Source organism: Macaca mulatta, chromosome 15, assembly GCF_049350105.2.
Source record: "Macaca mulatta isolate MMU2019108-1 chromosome 15, T2T-MMU8v2.0, whole genome shotgun sequence".
Taxonomy (NCBI): domain Eukaryota; kingdom Metazoa; phylum Chordata; class Mammalia; order Primates; family Cercopithecidae; genus Macaca; species Macaca mulatta.
Window position 1 is genome coordinate 10,141,551 of NC_133420.1, and position 21,195 is coordinate 10,162,745.

The 21,195-nt window shown below is 45.5% G+C and overlaps 1 pseudogene; it reads left to right on the forward strand.

Annotated features, from left to right (window-relative positions):
* Window positions 1-6,843: 6,843 nt before the first annotated feature.
* Window positions 6,844-13,312, forward strand: LOC144334768 (uncharacterized; annotated as a pseudogene).
* The last annotated feature ends 7,883 nt before the right edge of the window (window positions 13,313-21,195 follow it).

Below are 21,195 nucleotides of genomic sequence, written 5' to 3' on the forward strand. Positions count from 1 at the left end.
CCTTGACGTCAAACTTCTGGGTTCATCAAGTACTTCATCTTTCCACTTAAGAAATTACATGGCCTCGGCCAGGCATGGTGGCTCACACCTGTAATCCCAGCACTTGGGGAGGCTGAGTCGGGTGGTTCAACCGAGGTTGGGAGTTCAAGACCAGCCTAACCAACATGGAAAAACTCCATCCCTACTAAAAATACAAAATCAGCCTGGCATGGTGGTGCATGCCTGTCATCCCAGCTACTCGGGAGACTGAGGCAGGAGAACCACTTGAACCTGGGAAGTAGAGGTTGTGGTGAACTGAGATCACGCCATGGCACTCCAGCCTGGGCAAGAGCAAAACTGAGTCTCAAAAAAATAAAAATAAAAATAAAAATAAAAAATTGACGTGACCTTGAACAATTTTCTTAACTTCTTTAAGCCTCTATCTTCATCTTCAATAAAATAATTTTACCTCCAAGATTGCATTAAATGGAATCCCACAGGAAAAACAGCTGACAAATTTAGGGGCCCAACAGCTGAGCACTCCTACTGTCGCCCCACTTTACTCCAAGAGAGAAGCGCAAGATGTCCAGAAAAAGCCTGTTGATCCCTACACCTCAGCATCCTGTGTTCACACAAGGCGCAGTGACATCCAGACTTACCGGGGTCACCCAAATACAAGACATGGTTTGATTTTTCAACTTAGGTACACATGACTTCTAACGTTCACCATATATGATCCATAATTTAGAAGAGATTTTCCTACACTACCCCGTGGTTCTATTTTAGCAGACTTAGATATGCCATAATAGCTCACTCTCTTAAGCCCTCTTCAGTATCAAAAACAAAACTTTAATCTGTAACACAGTTATCAGCAGTGAAAGTGGAAAAGGTACCTACGAGTCAAAATGACCCTCTGCCCCGCCCCGCCCTACAAAAAGCTGTTCAGGAGGATTTGGGCTGCTTATGAGAATGCTGTCTGTATTCCCAGGGACAGACAAACGCCTACCCTGGTTAGAAGCTGCGCTGCTCAGCCTCCGGGCTAGAAAGCTCCCCACGCCCTCTACCCAAGGAGAAGAGAAGCAAATGGGGTGGCCAGGCTCCAGGATGTGGACTGTTTAGTGTGGTTTCTGCAGTCCAGGTCACCGCCATGGGTGAAGCTCTTCCTTCCTTCTTTTCCATCCAAGTGGCCAAGGTCCTACGGCTGCTGTGGGGCCTCTTCCCTATGAGTCAGCCTAGCCATTGTTCTTCTTTTTTTTTTTTTTTTTTTTTGAGACGGAGTCTCACTCTGTCACCCAAGCTGGAGTGCAGTGGCGTAATCTTCGCTCACTGCCACCTCTACCAACCGTGTTCAAGCAATTCTCCTGCCTCAGCCTCCCAAGTACCTGGGATTACAGGCACCTGCCACCACGCCCAGGTAATTTTTATATTTTTAGTAGAGACGGAGTTTCAACTTGTTGGTCAGGCTGCTGTCGAACTCACGACCTCAGGTGATCCACCTGCCTCGGCCTCTCAAAGTACTGGGATTACAGGCATGAGCCACTGCATCTGGCCGAGTCAGCCCAGCCATCCTGACTTTTTGTTCTGGTAAAATTACTGTCTTCCACGTCTACCTTCCAAGTAGCTAAATCAGAGATCTGGCCCTTGGAGCAGGCTTGAAGAATCCCTGTTTTTGGTCCTCAAGAGGTCCTACCAGGGTCTGGGACAATTCCAAGACTTGTGTTCTTAAAGAGGAAAGAAACCTCACATACATGGCTCTCGCAGAGCTCAGGAAGAGCTCAGGCAAGGCTTGGGAGGCGGCCCTAAGGTTTGGGTGTGCCATCTATGATAACAGATAAGAGATCTGAAGCCAGCTGTCTGGGTTCAAACCTCAATTCCAACAGCACCGGCTGTGTGATGTTAGACGACGTCCCCAGCCTCTCTGTGGTTCAGTTTCCTCACTGTAAAAGGGCCACAATAATAGAGCTGCTCTAAAAATTAAGTCAATTGGTGCATATAAGGTATTCAGAACAATGCTTGGCACATGGGGGAGTTCAATAGACACGTATTGAACAGAGTAACTTAGCAATTAGTAAATATACTCATGCAGGCCAGGCGCGGTGGCTTATGCCTGTAATTCCAAAACTTTGCGAGGTTGAGGCGAGAAGGTCACTTGAGCCCAGGAGTTTGAGACTAGCATGGGCAACACAGCAATATTCCATCTCTAAAACTGTGTGTAACATACATGTCTATATACACTCAAATGTTCACAGTGTATTTATAGTATACAAAATAGCTGGAATACAGAGTTAACTATTCACAATGGTTACTTCTAGAGAAGGCGGAATGCAAATTTCAGCTTTTTACCCCACATATATATTCTTGTATCATCTGAAATATTTAAGCAAATTGTATGTATAAATTTGCCCCGAAACACATAGCAGAATAATGTAGTTTTGACTCAAAAATCTTCATATCATGATGGAATTGTCCTGTGAAAGTAAAGTTAGAGAGATGAAAAGCCTGCCTCCAGCCTAAATGCTCGTTCATATGACCTATATGACACAAACCAATGCAGACACCCCAATCCTTTCCCCACTGTCATAAGAATTTTTCAGTGAACTGCATTCCCCTTTACAAACTAGATGATAGTTAGAGTTACCAGGCAAGAACGTGGATCCAGTTCTGCTTTTTCAAAGCCCAATGTTCCTCCCATAACAGCAATGCATTCTTCAACAGGTCAACTGCCCCCAACACCTGAGCTCTCTGTTGTACACAACTCAACGAGGCCTGGGAGAAAGCAGGTGCAAATTTCACTTACTCAGTAACAACACATCCCACCTGATTCCTCTGCTGGGGTAGTTCTCAAGTCATCTTTTTCTAAGCTTTCATTCGGCTCTACCACACGTACCTAGGCTGGGTAAAACACTTTATCAAGTTTTTTTTTTTTGAGACGGACTTTCACTAGGTCGCCCACGCTGGAGTGCAGGGACGTCATCTCGGCTCAGAAGCCAGCGTCCGGGTCCATGCAGTCCCCTCCGCGGCAGACGCGGGGAGCCGGGGAGCAGTGGGGACCGGCCCCCACCCGCAAGGCGACAGGGACCCCCGCGCAGGCCCACGCGGTATCGCAGCAGGCGCGAAGTCCCCGGTGCCACCCGAGGCCGAGACAAAGCCCAGGCGCAAGGACCGAGGATCCCGACTTCGGACCCTGCGGAATCCAACTCGGAGCCGCCACGCCCGGCGTAGAGAACCCCGCCCGGTCCGCAGACCCCGTCACCCGGTCTCACCTCAGGCCGCCGGCTCACAGCACCCGCTCCTCGCCGCGGCGCCTGGGCCGACTGGAGCGCAGCTGAGCAGCCTACAGAGCCGAGGCAGCCTCAACAAGGGAGTCCCGGGGCGGGGCCGCCGCCGCCGCTTCAGCGCGTGTTCCCCGCTCAGGATCCGGCTCGGAGCAAGGAGCTGCAGCTGGCGCGGGGCTGCGGCCGGGACACACACCCTGCAGGTGCACACGGCCCCGCCCGCCGCCCGCCACCCCGCCCCCAGCGGAGCCTGGCGCCCAGGGCCCGCCGCCCGGCCAACGGAGAGCGAGCTGCACGGAGAGGGCAGGGCCTGGGGGAACAAATGGAGGTTGGGCGGGAAGGCACTGGGACTGGGCATACAGGGTTCCGCGGGAGGATTGGACCCAAGAGCTGACCGGATCCTGGCCTTCTAGAAGACCCAGCTCAACGTCCACCTGCAGTCTGGTCTACAGGACGCGCTCATCTCAAGCCCAGAACTCAGGCTTTTAGGGCAGAGAGCGAGAGACAGGCTTGCTTTACAAAAAGGGAAACTGTGGTCCAAGGAATAGGATTGCCTGCTACCGGAAGTCACATAGTCCCATTCACTCGTTCACTTTGTCATTCAGCAAACATTTGGAAGCACGTATGGTGGGCGTTAGGACTGAAGAAGGGCCGGGCGCGGTGGCTCGCGCCTGTAATCCCAGTACTTTGTGGGGCCGAGGCAGGTGGATCACTTGAGGCCAGGAGTTCGAAACCAGCCTGGCCAACAAGATGAAACCCCATCTCTGCTAAAAATACAAAAACTTAGCCGATCGTGGTGGCGCGTACCTGTGGTCCCGCTACTGGGAAAGCGGAGGCAGGAGAATCGTTTGAACCCGGGAGGTGGAGGTTGCAGTGAGCTTAGATCATGCCACTGCATGTGCTCCATCCTGGGCGACAGAGTGAGACTCTGTCTCCAAAAAAAAAAATTAATAGATGGGAAGTAGAAGCGAACTTAGGCCTTCCCTGAAGGAGCTCGGCCAAGGAGTACCTGAAATGTCTCTGCATCTCTTTAAGGTCTGATAAAGGAACCAGGAGCAAGCACTAATCACTTCCCTTTCCTGCCTCAGAGCTTTCATGTGTTTGCTGTTCCCCACCCGAAATGCCAAGTACCAATGGTATTTATTTATTTATAGAAATGGGGTCTCCCTATGTTGCCCAGGGTGGTCTCAAACTCCTGGCCTCAAGCTATCCTCTCGTCTCAGCCTCCCAAAGTGTTTGGATTACAGGCATGAACCACTGTCCCCAGCCCTGATCGTCTTTAAAACCTCTTTCCTCATCTTATTTGAGATTCCTGCTTCATGTGCCCCCACACCTTTGGTTTTTCTGTACTTCCGTAGCTGCTCTGCCCAACTTGTATATGTCTGGGCTCAGGCCAAATGCCCTTCCATTTGCAGTGGGCACTGCCACAGGAAATCTCATGCCCTTCCGGGCTTCACAAACCATCCACATGCTCTGCTGCCAGCCAGAGACATCCATCCCAGTCAGATGCCCAGCCCTGACCTTTCCCAAAGCCCCAGTTGGACACAGGGAAGCATCTCCAATTTTCCGCGGGCCAAAACAGAGTGCTTTATTAGTGCCCTAACCTGCTCATCCACATTCTTGTGATTCTCTGTAAACAGCCCCTCCATCCACCCAGCTGCTCAGGTGAAAATCTCAAATCCTCCTCCAGTCCTTCCTCCCCGAACCTCTCATGCAGCCCTCTGCCTTCCTAGGACACTGAGCACCCCTCACTCCCAGCACCAGCTGGGGTGCTGTCTGAGTCGCTGCCACCCACTTGGCATGAAGTGTGACCTCTCGCCCGGTGTGGTGGCTTACGCCTGTAGTCACAGCACTTTGGGAGGTTGTGGCGGGCAGATCGGTTGAGGCCAGGAGACTGGGACCAGCCTGGTCAATACAGTGAAACTAAAATACAACAATTAGCCAGGCATGGTAATGCGTGCCCATCGTCCCAGCTACCCTACCCAGGAGGCTGAGGCAGGAAAATTGCTTGAACCTGGGAGGCAGTGGTTGCAGTGAGCCAACATCACACCACTGCATTCCAGGCTGGGCAACAGAGTGAGACTCTGTTGCAAGTTAAAAAAAACAAACAAAAAAAACCCCAAAAAAACACACACCAAAAAACCACAAAAAAACAAAAAAACAAAAAACGAAGAAGAAGAAGTGTGACCTCTCTAAGGCAAGGCAGTGTCCCACTCTGATTCACTTCCATGTGCAAAACAGGACCTGCACCCTGAAGGCACTCACTCAGGGAGGCTGCTGGGATGGGTGGATGCACAGTTAAGGTCTTCATGGTGTCTGGGGCTGACCCCATCCCCATCGCTTTTCCCACAGACACCTGTACACTCATCACTCCCACACTCGCACCCACCACTGAAAGCCTGGCCCCTAATCTGATTTGCCTAACAAGCTCCCCAGATGAACAACACATGCTTCCCTACCTCTCCCCTGCTAGGGCCCCACCGTGTTCTGGGATGTACTCAGGGATCAGGAGAACAAAACCTCAGGGAGTGAAAGGACATTCCAGGATGCAGGCCTCTGCATCCCCCTCCATGCCCTCACCCCTGCCTGACACACCCTCACCCCTGTACCTGGCCAGCTCCTACCAACCCTTAAATTCTCACCAAGTTCAGTGGTGGCAGCCACACCCTAAAGTGACTGACTTCCCAATAACCTATGCCCTTGCATAGTCTTCCTGACCTTGGGTACGAGCAAAACCGGTGACTGGCTTCTAACCCATAGAGCCTGGCAAAAGCAATGCGATGTCACTGTCACGGTGCATCACCTTCGCACACTAGAGAGGAAGGTTCCGCCTGCAGGCGCTCCAGGAAGGAGATGCTGTGCTGAGAAAGGACCTTTGGAGGGGCCCCCGTAGGCAAGGAAGCAAAAAGCTGGGCCCTTGCCAAGCGGGTCTGAGGAAATGAATTCTGCCAGTAACCTCAGTGGACCTGGAAATGGATTCTGCCCTGGTGGAGCCTCAGATGAGGATGCCTCCCAGCTGCTTGGCGTGAGATCCCAAACACAGGATCCGCTAAAATGTGCTCAACTACTAGCTTGCCAAAATTGGCTTAAAGGTGTGTTTTGTTTTAAGCTTCTCAGTTTTTAGTTATTGCCTACAAAAGTGTTAAAATGTGAGACAATAACTTAGGTCCCCTCCCCATCACACATTCTTCTTTCTGGCATTCATCACAATTCTACTTATTGATTTAAAATCTCCCTCTTGACTGGGTGCAGTGGCTCAGGAGTTCCAGACCAGCCTGGCCAACATGGTGAAACCCCATCTCTACTAAAAATACAAAAATTAGCTAGACGTGGTGGTGCAATCCTGTAATCCCAGCTATTCTGAAGGCTGAGGCAGGAGAATTGCTTGAATCCAGGAGGCAGAGGTTGCAGTGAGCCGAGATGACACCATTGCACTCCAGCCTGAGTGACAAGAACAAAACTCTGTCTCAAAAAAAAAAAATTGTCTCTTGCCACTAGCATGAAGGTCCCATGAGAATAAAAATGGAAACTCTTGCTCATAACAGTGTCCCAAATGCCCAGCACGGTGTAGTTCTAGGGCAGTGGGTCGATGGTGGACACTGCTGGTTGGAGGACCCAGCTGGCCCTCCCAGCTGCCTTCTCCCTAGTCTGTTCCATTATAGAGAACAGAATAGTTTCTTGCCTTTCCAGAGTCCCTCTTAGTGGGGATCGGCCAAGTGACATTGTCTTGCCCCGGGAGACATAATTGGAAGTTGGCTGAAAGGTTTCTAGCTGTGGTGTGCTGGGGTGATTTGAACCAGGACATGAAAGCTGACCATCCATTGTTCAGGAATTCTGCAAGTTGATTGTTCAACACATTCAGTACTTAAAAATATCAAATAATATGAACTCGCAAATTAAAAAATGCATTAGACCAGATGCAGTGGCCCACGTCTAACACATTGGAAGCCTGAGGCAGGAAGATCACTTGAGCCCAGGAGTTCAAGACCAGCTTAGGCAAAAAAGGAAGACCCTGTCTCCACAAAAATTTATAAAATTAGCTACGCATGGTGGTTTGTGCATCCAGTCCTAGCCACTCAGGAGGCTGACGTGGGAGGATCCCTTGAGCCATCTGTTCAAGGCTCCAATGAGCTATGATAGTGCCACTGCACTCCACCCTGGGTGACAGAGCCAGACCCTATCTCAGAAATAAACATATTTCATATATTAATAAATTTATAATAAATGTATATTTATATACACATTTATGTATTGTAATTATATATTTAGACATAAATACATATTTCTTGCTTTATTTATTTATTTATTTATTTTGAGACGGAGTTTAACCCTTGTCGCCCAGGCTGGAGTGCAATGACGCAATCTGGGCTCACCGTAACCTCCACCTCCGGGGTTCAAGTGATTTTCCTGCCTCAGTCTCCTGAGTAGCTGGGATTACAGGCACGCACCACCACGCCTGGCTAATTTTTGTATCTTTAGTAGAGATGGGGTTTCTCCATGTTCTCAGGCTAGTCTCAAACTCCTGACCTCAGGTGATCTGCCCATCTCGGCCTCCCAAATTGCTGGAACTACAGGTGTAAGCCACTGTGCCCAGTCTATACGATATATTTATATATTATAATTATGTATATTAATTTTATATAATTATATATAAATATACAAACTTCCTTCCCTTCTCTTGTTTCTACCTACAGTCAGTCCCATGACTTCAAATACTATCTACATGTAATAATTATAAATGTATATTATATATATACATATATATATATTTTTTGAGACGGAGTCTCGCCCTGTCGCCAGGCTGGAGTACAATGGTGCAGTCTCAGATCACTGCAACCTCTGACTCCCGGGTTCAAGCGATTCTCCTGCCTCAGCCTCCCAAGTAGCTGGGCTTATAGGCACCCACTACCACGTCCAACTAATTTTTGTATTTTTAGTAGAGACAGGGTTTTGCCATGTTGGCTAGGTTGGTTTTGAACTCCTGACCTTAATTGATCTCCCGCCTCGGCCTCCTAAAGTGCTGGGAATACAGGCGTGGGCCACCTTGGCCAAAATATTTTTCTGTTTACAAGCATTTTACATGAGAGGAAAGTGCAGAATAAATCATCTGACACTCTACTGTAAAAGAAATCTTTGTGCCTCTCTTCTTTTCATCTTTCCTAAGTGTACATATTACCAAAATGTCTTTAGGTTGAGGTCCCTCCGTGAAAACTTTACAGGGTGTTGTGTCCTCAGCCACCCTCCTGTCTTTCTCTAGTCCTGGAATTTTAAAACTGTCTGGGGATGACCCAGGATACCCACAGTGGCCATGTCTATTGGAGGGTCTAGTGACTATCAGCCCCGGGGTCATCTCATCGCCAAGGACAGCCTGAGGTAGGGGGTAGAGTCTCTCAGGGGAGCAGCTGGATGCTCTTGGCCTTGGAGGAATCTCTTGGTATAGTTTTATCTAAAATGGCGACCCCTTGGGATTATTAAAATTTTAGGACATTAAAATGAATGGACAATTCAACGTAATGTCATTAAAGTTAGGTCATTAAAACTGTTCCTCCAGCAGGAGCTTTTATTCCTCGGAGACACATTGATGGTCTGCCAATGGGATACTGATATTGAGAGGAAAAGGCAGAAATGATTTCTGCTCTCTAGATTGTCTCAGACTTGTGAAGAGAGAAAAACTGTCCCAAAGGACAAGGAAAACCCACCCCAGAGAGGATGTGCAACAACCTGAACATGAAAATGCACTGAAGGCGCACAGGAGGACAAAGAGCAGTGCCAGTGCCTCCTACGTGGTCACTGAGCACTTTACTGAACAGGATGGGTGTCCCGAGGGATAGAATGGCTGCCGTGACACCTAGAAAGCTCTGTGTTGGAGTCAGCACTGCCTCTCCCTGAGTTTGTTACCTTGAAAAGGTTTGTCCGCTTATTTGTGTTTCAGTTTTTCATTGACTGTAAGATACATTTTATCAGTACAGCTTGAAAGATAAACATACTATTTCCAAAGAGGCAAGGTAAAATGGTGTATTTTATTTGCTAAAAATTCGTATTTATTTCTTCCCCAGAGTGAGTGTAGTAAGTTTTAAAGGTCTGTTCTTTTTAAGGGTAATTTCAAATCGAATTGTAGGACTTAGCTTTATCAATGTTACTGGTGAAATAAAAGTGTGATAGATAAATTGATGATTTACAAAGATTCACCAAAATGTCAGTTTCCCTCTTGTAGCATGGTGAAGAATTAATGACAGTGGACACATCTGTATCCTCTTATCTGGATATTCGAGGGTTTTGTTTTGTTTTGTTTTGTTTTGTTTTTGGAGACACTGTCTTGCTCTGTAGCCCGGCTGAAGTGCAGTGGCGCCATCTCTGCTTACTGCAACCTCTGCCTCCCAGGTTCAAGTGATTCTCCTATGTCAGCCTCCCGAGTAACTGGGATTATAGGCACCCACTACCACACCCAGCTAATTTTTGTATTTTTAGTAAACAGGGGGTTTTAGGCCTGACACAGTGGCTCAGGTCTGTAATCCCAGCCCTTTGGGAGGCCAAGGTGGGCCGATCATGAGGTCAGGAGTTCCAGAGCAGCCTGACCAACATGGTGAAACCCTGTCTCTACAAAATATACAAAAAAATTAGCTGAGCCTGGTGGCAGGCATCTGTAATCCCAGCTACTCGGGAGGCTGAGGCAAGAGAATTGCTTGAACCCGGGAGGTGGAGGTTGCAGTGAGCCAAGATGTTGCCACTGCACCCCAGCCCAAGCGACAATGTGAGACTCCGTCTCAAAAAACAAACAAACAAACAAACAACAGAAAGACGGGGTTTTGATATGTTGGCCAGGCTGATCTCAACCTCCTGACCTCAGGTGATCGCCCTCCTCAGCCTCCCAAGCTGCTGGGATTACAGGCATGAGCCACCATGCCCTGCCCATTGTATTTTCTTTTTATTCCCTAAATTTTAATATGTTTGAGTTTGTCTGTTCCTTTATCACTGTTTTCTTACATAAAAGAAATTCTGCCTAATCCTTCATAAAAAAAAATCTTCCTGTAACTTCTGAAAGTGTTCTGGTTTTATCTTTCATATTTGAATGTATAATAAGTTGATTATGGCTCACGGAATAGAGAAGAATGCAATGCATTTTCCCAAGTAGATGCCAGCCTGGTTTGCCTCATATTTTAAAGTGCATGTGATTTCTTTTTCTATTCTACAGTGCCTACTCTATCATTCCTTAACTTTCCATATAAATGCTGGGTCATTAAGACTTTCTTTTCTCTTGGTCTGCTTGCTCATCTCTCTGCTAATACTGTGCTGTCCTGAATATTTTCGTTTGAAAATCTTAGAAGTATGTTAGACAAGCCATCACTCTTTTTTTAGATGGCTAAAAATCATTAGACATTTGTCATTTTTACTACGTGTGAAAAAGTAGTTTTTCTTGCCTAAAAACAACCTGATTTGGGAATTTATGTGATTTCATAGGAATAGCATCTGGAAGTGATGACATTAATGTCATTTTAAAAAACGTGTGTCGTATTTCCTCTTATTCTTTTCTGCCTTGACATTGTGCAATAGAAATTTTAAAAATTGTTCTATTAGTATTGTCAAATATCAATTATTGGTTTTATTTACTACTCAATTAAATTTAACGAGCCTACTCTGTCTTGGTGCAATCACATGGAATGGGCTCAACTCCCCAGTTAACAAGTGACAGCACGTGTAAAATATTGTCTACCAGGGAAACTCATTGAACACTTAGTGTTCAGACAGTGTTTTGGTGTCTGGTTCCCTAAGCACCACTGCAGTGACACAAAATAATAGACCTTCAGCAGAAAAAGTTTTGGCAAATACATTGCATAAGCCATTTACATGCAGTGAGTCATTCTTATTAGGGTTGGTGGAATCCCTTTCAAAATGTAAGTTACTAATATAAAGATGGAACTTTGCGAGCAGACGTTTTTAAGAATAAGTAGTCTCAGGACTGATAATATTAACTCCCTTATGCACATCAGGTAGGACTTTATTATGACAGATACTAGAAATGTACAAAGTGAAGTTAAAAGGTAACTCCTCGCAGCACATCTTACTCCCTGGATTCTCTAATAAGATGGGTGTTTCTACTTTGCTGTTGCCTTTTTGAATAGTTAGATTCTAGCATTAGTACTGCTGTATGGGAGGGAGTATGTGTGAACAGAGTAAGAGTTCTGACAATCAAGGCACAAAATAAATGCTTGGAAATTTTAGAATCGTGCAAACAGCTTATGGATTGAGTACAGATTCCCAGTGCTGTCAGTCTCACCCATCCTTCTATCCCCATGTGTGGAATGTTCTAGGACTCCATGGCTTTTGAGGATGTGGCTGTGAACTGTACCCAGGAGGAATGGGCTTTGCTAGATTCTTCTCAGAAGATTCTCTGCAGAGAAGTGATGCAGGAAACCTGCAGGAACCCGGTTTCTGTAGCTGAGAATGACAAAACATTTCACTTAATTACAGAAGTATTTCCCTATCATCAGTGCTATTTGTGATTTGGAATGTGGCAAGGGAATGATTTGGTGAAGAAATCAGGCATGGGCACTGTGTACAATGAACATTAAATCTAGTAATGTTTCTATAGTTTGTAATAATTCATGATAATTTTGTGGGTCTGTATTTTAGGAAACAAATGGAAAGACCAGAATATTGAAGATCACTTCGAAAAACCTGGGAAAGATATAAGATAACTTGCACTGAGAAGAGGAAATAAAGTCCTCTGAAGGAATCTTAGCTTGTCATGAACTTAAAAACAAGCAATCAAAACAAATGAGAGTCACTTGAAATTTATTTCTTTTTAGAAAAGTTTCACCCGAAATGCAATGTACTTCAGTGTAGCAGTCAGTGTTTGGAAAACAGTTTACTTGAAAATAGTACTACAAAATTGTGTACATGAATGTTACTAATTTGGTCATAGCCATGCAAGTGGTAGCTGTGTTTTCAGTAGTAACCCATTTACTTTCAAATAATTCAGTCATGGCAAAAAAAAAAAAAAAAAAAAAAAAAGCATTTTCCTTGGTATTGGTAGCAGTGTAAGTCCAAGACCTATTAGTAAGTAGAAAGTTATTAAACCAAGCAATAATTATGTGCTTTACATTTTTTTTTACAGAAATCATATGATACAGAGACTGTGTGAAAGCAAAGACGGTAGTCAGTATGGACTGTTGTCAGCCAAATTCCAATGCTTGATCTGAATGAGAACATTTCTGCTGGATTAAAACAATGTGAATGAAGTATTTGTGGAAAAGTCTTTGTACGTCATTCTCTCCTTAATAGGCACATCTTAGCTCACTCAGGATACAAACCATATGGAGAGAAGCACTATAAATGTGAACAGTGTGGGAAACTCTTCGTTTCTGTTCCAGGTGTTAGAAGACACATGATAATGCACAGTGGAAATCCAGTTATAAATGTACGATATGTGGGAAAGCTTTTTATTTTCTCAATTCATTTGAAAGACATCAGAGAACTCACACAGGAGAAAAACCCTATAAATGTAAACAATGTGGTAAAGCGTTCACTGTTTCCGGTTGTTGTCTAATACATGAACGAACTCACACTAGAGAGAAACCCTACGAATGTAAGGAATGTGGAAAACATTCAGATTTTCTTGTTCTTTTAAGACGCGTGAAAGGACTCACACTGGAGAAAGACCCTATAAATGTACCAAATGTGATAAAGCCTTCAGCTGTTCCACTTCCCTTCGTGACCATGGAAGCATTCATAGTGGAGAGAGACCCTATGAATGTAAACAATGTGGCAAAGTCTTTAGTCATTTGAGTTCCCTTTGTAACCATAGAAGTACTCATACTGGAGAGAAAGCCTATGAATGTAAACCATGTGACCAAGCCTTCAGTCGTCTCAGTTCCCTTCACCTCCACGAAAGAATTCATACTGGAGAAAAATCCTATGAATGTAAGAGATGCGGTAAAGCCTACATTCGTTCCAGTCATCTTACTCGCCATGAAAGAAGTCATGATATAGAGGCTGGGTGTAGTGACTCAGCCTATAATCCCAGCACTTTGGGAGGCCAAGGAATGTGTATTGCTTGAGCCCAGGAGTTCATAACCAGCCCGGATTAAAACAGCGTGAAACAACCTGGGCATCAAGGTGAAACCCTGTCTCTAGAAAAAATAAAATAATGCCAGGCACGGTGGCTAACACCAGTTACTCGGGAGACTGAGGCAGGAGAATGGCGCGAACCCAGGAGGCAGAGCTTGCAGTGAGCCGAGATCGCACCAGTGCACACCAGCTTGGGCGACAGAGCGAGACTCCGTCTCAAAACAAATAAATAAAAATAATTAGCTGGGCATGGTGGCACATTTCAGTTGTCTTAGTTCTTTTTCAAGGACATAAAAAGCAACGTTGGGTTGGGGAAAGCCCTGTGCATGCGGATCACGAGGTCAGGAGATCGAAACCATCCTGGCCAACATGGTGAAACCTCGTCTCTACTAAAAATACAAAAAGTAGCTGGGTGTGGTAGCATATGGTTGTAATCCCAGCTTCTCAGGAGGCTGAGGCAGGAGAATCACTTGAACTCAGGAGGCGGAGGTTTCAGTGAGCCGAGACTGTGCCACTGCACTCCAGCTTGGCGACAGAGTGAGAATCCATCTCAAAATAAACAAACAAATAAATAAAGCCCCTTGAATGTAAGAAATGTGGTAAAACATTTACTCTTTCCCATTCCCTCATAAACATGAAAAGGCTAACACTGCAGAGAAACCTTAAGAATGTAGGAAATGTGGCCAAGCCTTCAGATTTTCCTGTTTTTGAAGATTTGGGAGGACTCAGAGTGGAGAAAAGCCTTTTGAATCTAAATTTGTGGTAAGGCCTTCAGTTGTGTTAGTTCCATTTGAAGACATCAGCTCATTCCTGAGAAAACCCTATGAATGTCCAGAATCTGGGAATGTTTCATTTCTCTCATCCCCACTCAAGGACAAATGAAAATGCACACTATAGCTGGCTGGACCTTGTAAATACAAGAACGTACACAGGATTAAAACTCTAATAGTTTAGAAACTGCAAGAATATTTTCAGTTTTCACATTTACTTGAAACGTCATGTGAAAACTCCCACAGGAAAGAAGTTCTATAAGTGAAGCTTTTCTAATTTGGAAAGCCTGATGCAAATTAGTTATCGTGTAGTGCTTGAAAAAATGTATGAAATGTTACACAAGTTACAAGTATATTGTTTTTTCCGTGACTCATTCTTAAAGAGTCTTGAGAATGCATTTCACCTTGTTTTGCAGGGAAACCTTGAGGTGAGAGTTCTATACATGCTCTTTAAGCAGTAGTACTTGAGTTTCATAGATAATGATATTAAGTTTGTTGGTAGAATTTTTGTCTATTCATTTGATAATGTGCTGGATTCATGGTTGAATTTTGATGTTTTTCTAACATGGAGGTAAGTTTAATTTTTTTATTTCATTATTATCTTTTTTTTGAGATGGAGTCTCACTCTGTTGCCCAGGTTGGAGTGCAGTGGTGCGATCTCAGCTCACTGCAACCTCCACCTCCTGGGTTTAAGCGATTCTCCTGTCTCAGCCTCCTGAGTACCTGGGACTACAAGCGCCCACCACTACGTCCAGCTAATTCTTTGTATTTTTAGTGGAGACAGGGTTTCGCCATGTTGGCTAGGCTGGTCTTGAACTCCTGACCTCATGATTTGCCCTCCTCGGCCGCCCAACATGCTGCGATTACAAGCATGAGCCACCACACCTGGCCAGGTAAGTTTCATTTGTATGTATTGCCCTGTGATTAATGGACCAGTGAATAATGATTGTCAATTGTTGGGATAGTCTTACTAGCCTCATTTGGAAAATTTTGATTATCCCTTGTTCATCATACACATTCCACCTTTCCTTGTTAAAGGAAAAACTACTCTTGATGTAAAGATGTTTATTTTTTGCTAATACTGAGTTGGTATTAATTCTTAAGTACATAAAGTTTACCATAGAGTATCATCTCGTGAGTTCTTTGCATCTGTTGCCCTTTATTCTTTATTATTTCTGTCTGTTATTTGGATCGTTCACTTTGAATGAAGGAGAGAGGACTGTGATAGGAGGATATGTTGTAACCAATCTGAGGGAGGAAGCATTCAGTCTCTCAGTCACATATGATAGTGTTGGGCTTTTCATCGATGTCTTTGGTATTGCAGTAGATCGTATTACACCATTATGGTATGATGGTTTATATATTGTATTTTAGAATATTACAGTCTTACCAGTCAGTGTATCATGATTCAGTTCCCTACCAGCCAACAGACAAACCAATCACATACTCCTGTAGGAACAAGGGAACATCCTCGGCCTGGCGCAGTGGCTCACGCCAGTAATCCCAGCACTTAGGGAGACCAAGGAGGGTGAATCACGAGGTCAGGAGATCGAGACCATCCTGGCTAACACGGTGAAACCCTGTAACCCTGTCGCTACTAAAAATACAAAAAATTAGCCGCACGTGGTGGTGGGTGCCTGTAGTCCCAGCTTCTAGGGAGGCTGAGGCAGGAGAAGGGCATGAACCCGGGAGACAGAGCTTGCAGCGAGCCGAGATCACACCACTGCACTCCAGCAAGGGTGATAGAGCGAGATTCTGTCTCAAAAAAAAAAAAGAAAAAAAAAAAGGAAATTCCTCACTTTTTTAATGTGATACCACTCTCTGCTCCCAAGTTAATCCCTGTTTGGGCCTGTGGGAACTTACACCATTCTCCTATATGTAATTAATAACTGATGTCTGGTTTTTCTGTTTAGTAGGAGATGTTATGTGTTTAACGGTGCCAGTAAAAGTAGGGTGCGAATTCCTTCCTCACCAATGGGGTGCATGAGACGGTATTGAAACAATTGACAACACAAATGGAATGGACCAGCCCTCATGAAGGACACCTGCTCAACTTGACCTACCTGCTGTCGGCTGATGGTTCCGTAACACATCAGCAGTCACCTGAGTCAGAACCGTGAGCTGATGATGGGCCTTCCGTTTGGTCTGCACAGTGTTTTGTTTTCTTCAGGTGTTGTCATCTTCTCCCACACTAAAACGCTCTCATCTCCTAGACATGAATGTTTAATTCCACCCCAGCATGACATTTGACCTGTGCTTAGCAGGCGGTTTTGAGGCCCTGGCTTATTAATGCACGGAAGCACAGCACATAAGCCGACACTTATGTCCTAATTAGCAAGAATCCGGCTGTATCTCTGTAGTCCCTGCATCTACTCTGGTCACCATCTCTGTATGCTGAGGGCAGCCATGTGAACATTATTAATTATTGTACACTCCAATCAATAGTTATTATGTAGGCAGAAGTAGTGGCCTTGTTTGTTTCTTGTGCTGCTGCTCCCCTTGCCGCTGTCCCCTACACCCTCCTGATCAGGTGTACATCCATGGTGCCTCATGGTTCAGTCACTGATGAGTAATGAAAATGGGAAGAAAGAGTTTGATATTAGCCACTATCGAAGCATATGAAGAAGCATCTCAGCTGCTTGCATTGAAAAATTCCTAGCCAGTGTGTGGGCTTTTCTTATCACTGCTGCTTATCAGCATGTCAAAAGTTGAATCTTCGGACTGCAAGTCTTGCTGGCCTTAGACATAATGGCCTTACTGCATGTGGAGCTAACCCCAGGAAGATGGAGTGACAGTCTCTGGAGGATTAGGTGGTCTCCTCCAATGTGGCTTGATGGGCTCCTGAACTCTTTCCTGTAACTATACAGAGAGTCTACGCTGCCAGCGATCATGTGCCTCAACTCTGTAGATGTAGAAATTAAAAATATTCAAAATATTCTGAAACAGTTTCCATTGAAAGGAAAGAGAAAAGCAGTCAGGTGCCACGCTCTGGTCAAGAGAACTAGTAGATGGCTCACAAGAACACTCTGTCGCTACTGTCTGTGCCTCTGTCACAACAAATATCCTGATCCTTCAGTTTGAAGGGTGCAGGGCCATTTTCCTGCCTTTCCTACTGGTAGTTCTCAAGATAACTGTATGATATGCTGGGAATGCAATATCCTGATAATCAGGTGACATTGGTCAGAAAAGCCCAGGCTCTGTTAGAGTCCCTGCTCGAAACAGAACGGCCTTTAACGCTTGTGTCCAGCAAACCACATCGTAGGAGAAAACCCAAGATGAGCTGCTTTCTGGGGTCCCTCAGTTGTAGTGCAAGTGAAGCATTTACAGTCAAAACTCCATCCATCTGCTCTGGATAGCCTTCCTGATCTTGTGGTAGCGGTTCATATTGAATCCTGGACTTCTGTTGTCTTTTGTTTGCTATTTGTAAGTAATAAATTCACTTCATGGAATTTATGTATGAATGTGTTTGGTCTCATTGTACTCAGAAAAGTTGGTAGCCATTGCACAGTGAACCCGCTTCATAATTGGTGAAAACACCTATGGCCCCCTTGTGCCACAGCAAGGAGGTTAATTCAGCCAAACATAAACTTCATGTTCGAAAAACCCTGTAGCACAATTATTACCATGTGGGAGGCCTTTAACAATGGTGATGCTGATTTGAAGAACTCTGAAAGAAGAAATTTACACAAATGGATTGGGTACACAGGAGTCCCTCCTAACTTAAAGCAAACCTTGCTCCCCTCTGCCTAAAAAGAGTGGAGAGGCCAAGCACGGTGGCTCAGGCCTGTAATCCGAGTACTCTGGGAGGCTGAGGGGGGCAGATCACAAGGTCAGGGATTCAAGACCAGCCTGACCAACATGGGGAAGCCACATCTCTATTAAAAATACAAAAATTAGCCGCGCATGGTGGTGGGCACCTGTAATCCGAGTCACTTGTGAGGCTGGTGCAGGAGAATTGCTGGAACTTGGGAGGTGGAGGTTGAAGTGAGTCAAGACCATGCACTGCACTCCAGCCTGGGTGACAGGGCAAGACTCCGTCTCAGGGGGAAAAAAAAAAGTGGATAAGAACTGAAACAGGTTTAAAATTTCACCTAATTGGAAATACAAAGTTTACAAAAATAATATTTCAAATAAAATGCTAAATGAGTGCTCATTGAATTTTATGCCTCCACAAAGTAGGTTGTGAATTAACTTCCACATCTGTTGAAAGCCACCAAAGTTGGGCAGCCTCCGTGTCTGAAATTCACATGTGGCTCAAATAAGAATTATACCTGGGGATACCCCAAAGTTTAAATATGGTATCCACTGTGATATTATGAGGAATTACTGTACATAAAACAGATTGTCTTCCCTTAAATCTGAAAATCATATTATCTTGCCTAAATTCTCCAAAACGCATCGCTCTGCAGTATCCTATAGTGGACATAGGTTTCCTGACCAATGAGCAGTAAAAGTAAGTGTGTGCGACTCACCTATGTTCTTATCAAAATGGAAATCCCCGAATCCCACCAGTTAGAACAACATGACAGAATGTCAGATTTTTGGAATATATAGGTTTTCTGTAAGGTTATTAGGTACTGATTCCATTTTAAAAATAGATATCAATATATTTAGATGACCTATTTCTCCTGTGTTTTAGTATCAATAGGTTGTGTCTTTTAATTCATTTAGTTGGTCTAAGTTATAACTTTGCGGTTATGGAGATTGTAATATTCTTTATTATTTTATCATCCATGGGCTTTCTAATATAAAGGCCTCTTTTAATTCTTCTATTATTAGATTGGTGCCAAAGTAATTGTGGTTTTGGACCGTGAATTTTAAATTTTTATAATTAGACTGCAACATATCTTTATTAATCAAAATAGAACCCATTACAATGGACTGGGCACAGTGGCTCACGCCTGTAATCCCAGCACTTTGGGAGGCTGAGGCGGGCGGATCAGGAGGTCAGGAGTTTGAGACCAGCCTGACCAACACGGTGAAATCCCCTCTCTACTAAAAATACAAAAAGTAGCCGGGCGCGGTGGCATGTGCCTGTAATCCCAGCTACTCAAGAGGCTGAGGCAGGAGAATCTCTTGAACCCACGAGGCAGAGGTTACAGTGAGCTGAGATTGCACCTTTGCACTCTGGCCTGGGCAACAGAGTGAGACTAGGTCTTTAAAAAAAAAAAAAAAAACAAAAAGAAACCATTACATTGAACACATTTTTGCCAAAGAGAAATAAACTTGTTTATTCCATGCTTTCAGGGTTCGATGAACTCTTGGAAAGCATTTTCTGCACCCTGCTGGTTGTGTAAGTGTTTTCCCTGCAAAAAGTTGTCAAGATGCTTAAAGAAGTGGTAGTTGGTTGGCGAGAGGTCAGATGAATATGGCAGATGAGACAAAACTTCACAGCCCAGTTTATTCAACTTTTGAAGTCCTGGTTGTATGACATGTGGTCACGCGTTGTGGAGAACCGGTCCCTTCATATTGACCAGTGCCAGCTCCAGGTGCTGCAGTTTTCCATGCATCGCATCGATTAACTTGGCATACTTCTCAGATGTAATGATTTCACCAGGATTCAAAAAGTGTAGTGGATCAGAAGACTGGCAGCTGACCACCAAACCGTGACCATGACCTTTTTTTGGTACAAGTTTAACTTTGGGAAGTGGTTTGGAGCTTCTTCTCAGTCCAACCAGTGAGCTGGCTGTTGGATGAAATCCACTTTTCGTGGCATGTCACAATCTGATCAAGAAATGGTTCAATGTTGTTTCATAGAACAAGAGAAGATGACACTTCAAAAGGATGATTTTTAAAATATTTGCTCAGCTCATGAGGCACCCACTTATCAAGATTTTTCAGCTTTCCAATTGGCTTCAAAAGCTGGATAACCATACAATGGTCGACATTCAGTTCTTCGCCAACTTCTCGGGTATGTGTAAGAGGATTGAATTCAGTGGTTGCTCTCAATTGGTCGTTATCAACTTCTGGCCCAGAGCCTGGAGCTGAGGCTGCCATGACCACCCTGTTCTCTTCCTTCTGGGGTCCCCAGGAAGCTCCCAGGACTGAATGATCCCCATAAAACACAGTGTACAGGATGGGAGGGCTGGAGGTCAATTACGCCCAACACCTACCACCACAACCAAGAGGCCCCCATAGAAGTTAGCCCTGAGCTGTGTGTCCCTGTGGGATGCAGGCTCCCACGGATACCTCAGGGGATGAGCATGGGTCCTCCTGGCTGACAGAGCCTGGTGGGCCCTGAGTGTGTGGGGACTGTGTAGGTAGGTTGGACAGCACTGGGCCTAGCCAGGGAGCCAGGGACTGGTGTGGCCAAGGTGGGCAACAATATGTTGCCAGAACCGAAACTACAGTGCAATCAGCCCAGCTGGTAGGGAGAAGGAGGCCTGCCTGCCTAGCAGGACCATCCACCCCTGTACTGGCCCCAAGTCCAGACTGCCTGCCTGTACTGGACATTGCCTGGTCCAGGAGGCCTGGGCATGATGGTCAGGTGGTGTGTCCCTGGGTTCCAGGCCTTGGTGGTCCCTTGGGAGTCGAGCATCCTCTGGGCAGGAGGAGGGCCCGCGGTCCACTGTTTGCATCGGCCCCTGGGGGTATGCCCCCACCCCAGCTCCTCAGTGCACATGGGGACGTGGCCAGGGCTCCTCACTTGCTCTGTGGCTCCAGCTCTGAGCAGCTCATTGGGTGACTCTGACAGCTTCCTCCCCAAAGCTTGGGTCCTCATCTGTGGGAATGGGGTGTCCCAGGCCCCCTGCAGGCAGGAACCCACCCCCAGCGCCTCTGGTGGGCCCTTCTGGGCTTTCTTACCTACTGGCTTGTGAGACCCGGTTGTCCAAACTTGGTGTCCTATTTTTATTTTGGCCTTTTTGTTAGTGTGTGTTTTCTGTAACTACTGCTGTGTAGATCTTCTATTTGAGTTTTAGGTAGAGAATCTTGCCCACCCAGAGGTCCCCCACCCCAGAGAGCCTTCACTTCTCCCCCCACCGGGCTGGCCCTGCCTGTGCTCCACTTGGTGTGAATGTTGAGTGTGATGGATCCACACGGCTGCTTGACCCTGCATCTCCCTTCTTCTTGCTGAGGCCGGTTCTGTTCTCTCTTTCTCCACC